This window comes from Mastomys coucha, unplaced genomic scaffold, assembly GCF_008632895.1.
Source record: "Mastomys coucha isolate ucsf_1 unplaced genomic scaffold, UCSF_Mcou_1 pScaffold6, whole genome shotgun sequence".
Taxonomy (NCBI): Eukaryota; Metazoa; Chordata; class Mammalia; order Rodentia; family Muridae; genus Mastomys; species Mastomys coucha.
The window spans coordinates 31,890,094-31,898,037 of NW_022196912.1; positions in this window are offsets into that span (position 1 = coordinate 31,890,094).

Here is a 7,944-nt window from a genome sequence, read left to right on the forward strand (position 1 = left end):
CTCTGGATGCACATGTTCTATACTGAGACTCCACGAATACACAAGAACGATATTGAAGGTACAATCAATTCAGTTAACCATAGGCTCATGAGACTCACTTCATTCTGGTGAGTTCTAGAATCTTTTGACAAATGTACATTATTTGGGGGGGAGTGCAGTGAACTTTATTGATGTTATTCAAGAGAGTAGGGAGGGCTCCCTAGGCCCCTCCTGTTATTATGAGGATCTGGGATAGAAATTGTGAAGGAGATGCTCAGTGTTGGGTGGCTGTGTTGGGGCAGGAATACCTTAGCAACTGAGGGCCTCTCTTGCTCTCAGTGTCCTTGCTGAGGTGGGTGGTCCAGGATATCTTACACCTTGGAGGCCATGAAGGCCATGAAGTCCACCACCCTGCTGCTGTAGCTATATTCATTGTCTTACCAGGAAATGAGCTTTACAAAGTTGTCATTGAGAGCAATGCCAACCCCAGCATCAAAGGTGGAAGAGTAGGAGTTGCTGTTGAACTATCAGGAGGCAACTTGGTCCTCAGTGTAGCCCAGGATGACCTTCAGTGGACCCTCAGATGCCTGCTTCACCACCTTCTTCATGTCATCATACTTGGCAGGTTTCTCCAAGTAGCATGTCAGATACACAATGGATAAATTGTGGGTAGGAACACAGAAGACCATGCTAGTGAGCTTCCCATTCAGCTCTGGGATGACCTGGCCCACAAGCTTTGCTGCACCAGCAGATGCAGGGATGATGTACTAGGCAGCCCCACGACCATAATGCCACAGCTTTCCAGAAGGACCATCAATAATTCTCTGAGTGGCAGTGATGGCATGGGCTGTGGTTATGAGCCCTTCCATAATGCCAAAGTTGTCACAGATGACCTTGACCCGGGGCACTAAGCAGTTGTTGGTGCAGGTTGCATTGCTGATAATCTTGAGTGAGTTCTCATATTTCTCATGGTTCACACCCATCAAAAACATGGGGGCATCATCAGAAAGGGCAGAGATGGTGACCTTTTGGCCCCACCCTGCAAGTGGGTACCAGCCTTCTCCATGGTGGTGAAGATGCCAGTAGACTCCAAGACATACTCAGCACCAGCATCACCCCATTTGACGTTAGCGGGATCTCGCTCCTGGAAGATGGTGATGGGCTTCCTGTTGATGACAAGCTTCCCATTCTCAGCCTTGACTGTGCCATTGAATTTGCCATAAGTGGAGTCATACTGGAACATGTAGACCATGTAGTTAAGGTCAATGAAGGAGTCATCGATGGCAACAATCTCCACTTCACCAAGTGCAGACCCAAAAGGCAGCCCTGGTAACCAGGCACCCAATATGGCCAAATCCGTTCACACCTACCTTCACCATTTTGTCTATGGGACGAGGCTGGCACTGTCCAAAAAGATCCAGCTGTCTCTGGAACAAGGAGGAGCAGAGACCAAATATACATTATTTCAATCCACTAGAAATATAGTAGATTCAATAGTGAGAGGAAGGGGAACACATCTGGAGGATATTCCTCAGCTTGTACTGAAACATCTCTCTTTCTTTGCTTGGTCAATTGTTTTATCTACAGTGAATACCTCCTAGTGAAGATGTCCCCCTGACTTGATTTAGACTGTTGCTCAAGATTACTGTCACCCCTGTATCTTCATTGTACTAGTTTCCTGAATCACTACTACCACATGTTGAATACTCTTCATGGTCATGAACAAGTTCCTATTCATCTTGCATAGGAGACTGGAGTAATTCCTTTTGAATGAATACAACAAAGAAGAAATGACATCTCTCAGATGCTTAGTGTTTTGAAGCTTTCTAGTAAGTGCTAGAGAAAATCACATGTATTTCCTCTGGAATGTCATTACTGTCTTTTCCTTATGTATAGATGGTTATAGAGATGACCTTAGAATCTGGTGGATCCAGACAAGTTGCTATGGAGGGCAAGGTCATGGAAATGCCCTAGGATCACTGGTCCAAGTGGAATCATGCTTTTAGTTGGCCTAGATGAGACTTCATTGAGCTTCTTAGCCAGTGAACTACTACTGTAGCTCAACAGACAATAAAGTGTTTTCTCTGATAGTGCCAATATGTTTGTTAATTCCATCTGATGTCCAGACAAGCCAAACTACCTAAAACAAAGAAAGATCTTCCTCTAGGATGATGAGGAAATGCTATTGCCAGATATCATTTAGCACTTAGAGAGGCTCCAAAGTTTTAGCAAGGGCTAATTGCAAACACCTGCTCATAGTTACAAAAACAAGCACAAAGGGATATCTTTCACCAATGCCTATTCTGACCAGCTGTTAGACTTTGGGTTATTTTAGACAAGATGTTCCTAATTTTTTTTCTGAATTCTTTTCTGTTTGTCTGAGGAGCAAGACTATGCATGGGCTTTGGATGGATACCCAGGTGTGTCCATCCCTGGAAACACAATGGGGATCATTTCTGTTTGCTGTCTAGTGCTTGTGGGAGAGTTGTACTCTGTAGAGTCTTTTACTTTAGCATCTTTGATGTGATTCATACCCAATGGTTAATGCTCATATGCTATCACTGCAAAAAGAAACTGGAGAGATCATACATATGTCGTACAGCTTTACAGAACATCTGAAGGCTCTAGAACAAAAAGATGCAAATACATGCAAGAGGAGTAGATGGCAGGAAATAAACTCAGGGCTGAAATCAACCAAGTAGAAACAAAAAGAACTATACAAAGAATTACCCAAAGCAGGAGCTGATACTTTGAGAAAACCAATAAGATAGATAAACCCTTAGCCAGACTAATTAGAGTGCACAGAGACTGTATCCAAATCAACAAAATCAAGAAATGAAAAAGAAGACATAACAAGAGAAACTGAGGAAATCCAAAAAATCCACAAAAGCTTATACTCAACAAAACTGGAAAATCTTGATGAAATGGACAATTTTCTTGACAGAAACCAGATACCAAAGTTAAATCAAGATCAGGTAAATGATCTAAACAGTCCCATAACCTGAAAACGAAAAGAAGCAGTCATTAATAGTCTCCCAACCAACAAAAGCCTAGGAACAGATGCGTTTAGTGCAGAGTTCTATCAGACCTTCAAAGAAGACAATACCAATACTCTTCAAACTATTCCACAAATCAGAAACAGAATTTCTTAAGTACACGTTCCAGAAGAGTTTTAGCTACATAGTACTTTTTTCAAATCATATAATTAGAATTCTGCTCCTTGACTTTTTCCAAGCTCCACATTTTTTTTTTTTATGTCCTTGTCCATATTCTGTAGTGAGGTAGGATACTTTGTCTCACTTTCTAAGTTGTGAGCACTTACCACTTGTGAGATAATTGTCACTGATATCATCAGAAAAAGTCCTCAGAGGGCGGGGCTGGTAGGTAAAAGCTATCAAGCCACTCACTATAGATGGCAGAGCTATAAGCAGAATCTAGTTTTGTTTTCCCCACTGCTCCCTTTTTGTGCTACTAATAGGTTCATAAAATGTCATCTTAACCCAGTATCATCGTTGAAGTCCAGGACAAGGATGCTAACAGAGTCTATTCCTACTCTAACTTTGCCCCCTATACTTGCCATGCTAGCAACTGTAAGGAAGGGAAGAGAGAGTGGCCAGTTACTAAATGAAAAAAGTCTGGGAAACAAAAATCATGTTCACAGAAGTGAGGCCCCTTACCCCTGCATTTGATAGTTACTAAGGAGGACAAGGTGAGATTGGTCAACTCCAGATCTTAGAGTTTCCATGAATTCCACTACCTTATATAAGATTATCTCCCAGAAGCAAAGTTTTAGGGAAGACAATTATTCTAAAGGATGCCAGGGCATAGTGGTGGAGGACTTTCCTGTACTGTGGCCCAAGACTTGTTCAGTCAAGTAGAAACAAACTGTAGTACTGAGGTTTTTGTAAGCCCACAACCAGTCTTTTATTATTTTAAGAACTCTTGGTTGCTATCATTAGATATAGAGGCGGGGATAGAGCAAGCCTACGGCTCAGGAAAACAGCTACATTCTTCTAGAAATAATAACCTTTGTTCTGTATACAGAAGTGTGGTCCCTAGGGCAGTGCTACTACATTCCAGGACTCTACAGAGATTGATGAACAGACATGATTTCATCTCATTAGTTATTGACACAGTGGATACTCAAGCCATTATGCACCTAGTATAGCTTTTAAGAAGATCCCACTGATGACTAGAGACAGTGACATTTGGTCTGAGTAATAGGTCAGCACATCTGTGCTGAGCCTTGTGAGCTGGGCTTGGACTTCCTCACCTTTCAGCGTGTGTCCCTGCTGGGTGCCCCACAGCAAGAATGTGAACCTCCCCCTGGAACATCTGTGATTGCCCAACTGAGCTTAGCCATGTTCTAAGAAGTCAGTACTGAGTACTTTCAATAAAACAGAACCATGTCCTCGAGCTGTAAATGCCTCCCAAAGACAATCAGACAGAACTGCATTGTTTCAGGGAGAAAGACTCCTCACATAGTGGTCACATTGTGGTTACTGGGAGCCTGGTGATTAATCCACACAGAGGATGTACAAGAGAGAGGGGCTGGCATTTTTCCTGTGGATGGTGATGCTTTTAGAATCAGGTTTGCATTGCTTCTGCACACACACACACCCAAACACAAGCTTTCATTGTGAAGTTTCTTGGCACCCTTGTGTTTCCAGTATGAACTGGCTTGTGAGTAGGGATCACCTCTTTTTTGTCTGGGGAAAATTGTGTTACAGAAACTTGAATGTTTTCTACAATTCAAAAATGGACAGTGTGAACTGGTAGGATTGCTCAGTGGATAAAGGGTTTTGGTGTCAAGCCTGATGACTTGAGTTTGGTTATGTGGAATTCACATGGTAGAGGGAAAGAGTTGAGTCTTACAAGTTGTCCTCTGACCTCCACACATGCAACATGACATGCATGTCCTTAACATAGAAACACACACACACGCACATACACACACTGAATGTTACAAGAAAACTCTTTACACTGTGCATTCTACATTTACTCTTCCAAAAATGCATACTTTGTACTTTATATGTAAAAAAATAGAATATTAGGCAATAGGTTCTTGGGACATCATCATCTTTGGATACTGATCAACAAGTATATACTCAGAATATATTCTCAATTATTTTACAAGTAATATTTACAAATCTCTGTTTGGATCCTGAATAGCCTGAATGATTCACATTAGCACACCAAGGATCAGATGCATCACTTGATTGTCAAGGTGAAAGAGAATTGTACTGGAAACAATGTTGCTTAAGTAGAACTGAAAGAGTGATGTAAAGGAGGTTGATGGGTAAGTACCAGTACTTAACTGGTTCTGAATCTTAGACACCTTCTCTGTCTTTCTGTCTTTCTGTCTTCTCATCTCAGAAGACTTCTCTGGAGAGTATCCCATGAAATATCTCTGTAAGTTGTTCTTACTCATCCATCTTGCCTTGCATGCTGACAGTTTGGCAGAAGATGACACTCTTTGGATGATTACGAATTTTTTTCTAAATATCATCTCAAAACCTAGTGGTCTTTCAAGCTACTACAGAACACTTGGTGAGCTGATTAAAGGGAAGGTAAATGGGTGGGGATGGTGTAATCATAGGCAGTGGGCATAGCAAGTGAGTGTTGGTCTTTATATTTTTATCATTTATTTTTATTATTTCTAATGATATGTCTGTGTATGTACTTGAGAGTTCAGGTACACACTGAGGCCAGAGGTGTTGAATGCTACCACCCTTGCAGTCCCTGAGCTAGAGTTAAAGGTTGCTGTGGACTACCCAATGTGAATCCATAGATCTTCAGGCTGTTCCTCTACAAGAGCAGCCTCTAGTCTTTACCACAGAGACATCTCTCCAGCACCTCAGAGTTCATGTTTTCATAAGGCACAACTGAGTTTTCAGTTCATATTCTTCAATTTCCAGATCCTTCAATGCCTGGATTCAATGTACACCTTAGCCTACTCTGTCTAGAATGTAGCAATGCCAAGTCTTCCAAATGTAACCTTTCTGCCAAGGTGGAGTAGCATGCACTGTTGTTTATTTTTATAACCTAGTATCACACATAACAGACCTCAAAACTCAAGAGACAAAGCAGAGAAAGTTGTGTCCCCTTATTTTATGCTGAAGGCCTTTCAACGGCATGAAACATCTCCTTGTTCTCTTATTGTGCAATCCAGCATGCAGCTCTGAATAGGCCTGTTTATAACTGGAAATTCCAGCGGAGTTCCACTTGTTCCTGACTTGTTTCCATGCCAGATGACACCCTCAGAGACTTTGAAGTTGTATGTTTAAAGGAAGTGCAACCCACCCACACTTCTGACTCCACATGCCTACCAATGTGTCCACCCAGACTCTTGGAAAGGCAGTGGGCTTCTTTGGAAAAGCAACTTCTGGCTGAAAGCAGATAGTAGCCCCTGTCCAGAAGATGGGGATACCTCATGATCCAGTATGTCAGCAGCTAAGGCTGCTGCTGATGGTGTTTCCAGAAGTTTCATCTGCAAGGAGAGGCTGAGGTCACCCTTTAAAGAACCCATTCAAGTTGCCCATGGATCCTGGCTATAGAAATCTTGTAAAAGGGTATTGGGGCTGAGTGGTTTTGCTTAAATATAGATCCAAACACATCCTCGGCTCTCCATAGGGAACAGTGCCTGTTTCATGTTTCTGTTCACCTCATTTGTATATGACCAAGTTTCTAAATGCATCTGGATTTTCCAGGGTTGCATGGATTAAAAATGAGCCAAACACAGGGATGGCTTTGTATCCTGGTAAGGAGAAGAAAATATGAGCAGCATTGTTTATTCAACTCATAGTATGCTGTTTAAAATTTTGATATTGGGTGTCATTTAATCAGCACAAAAAAAAATCCCATGCAGATATGTATATTACAGTGAAGAGGAAACTGCAAGATTTAAGGACTTTTATAGTTACAGAGCAGAATGTTGAGATTCACACCCACCTGACTCTAATTCTACAAAGGCCATTTCTTTTAAATCATGGTCATTTTCAGAAGCCTTTGCCAGTGAGATGAGTGCCCTATACTCTCGGACAGCAAGATCTTTCAATAGTGCATCTTAGGGAGGTCAATTTTTAACTTTTCTGCCCTTAGCTGTGGACTTTCCTTGTAAATTATGTTTGTTCTTCCTCATCAGTCCACAGAAATTCAGAATTTCTTAGGGTCTCTGAATTTCTTTCTCAGCCAAAATGCAGTATAGAGCTCTTATCACTTAGGCACAGAACACAGACATTGCCGAGCTAAGTTGCCCTTCCTCTACTTGGACTAATGTTAGAAAATGCCACAAGCTGGGTGACTTAAAAGCCAGAATCTTGTTTCAGTGACTTAGAGGCTAAGAAGTCCAAGTTCAAGGAGGCTCTGTGTCTTCATAGGGCCTATGTTCATGTTTATAGATGATGCTGTTGTGATGTGTGCACATGTGTTAGAAAGTCCAAGTGAGCTCCCCTGAGTCTGATACAAGGGTACTCTTCTCAGTCTTGTGAGCTGGTTCTCCATACATTTCCCCAATTCTTGTGCCATGTTTTAAGTCTACTAATCCACCACTTTGTTATGCAGGGATTTTTATATTTGGGTATAATATCATTTGTCTATTTTGTTGTTTATACTTTTGTATGATATCCAAATATTTTCCAAATCAGTGATTTTCACCCTCATTTATGTACTTTTGTTCCCCTCATTTAAGTTCTAGTTCACATTTCCAGGTTTTATAACTAAATCTTTAGTTTGTTTTAAGTTAATTTTGAACAAGCAATTAGATCAGGCTAAATTTCACTCTTCTGAATGTGTATCCCAAGTTTATAAAACCATTTGTTTAATAGAATGTTCTTTCCTCCAACTCTATGTTTGCTTCTTTTGTTAATATTTAAGTTATGATAAGTATATGGTTTTTTTGCTCTGTTTTTTTCCTAGTCTTTCCTTTTATATGGGTTTGCGACTCTCTCTCTCTCTCTCTCTCTC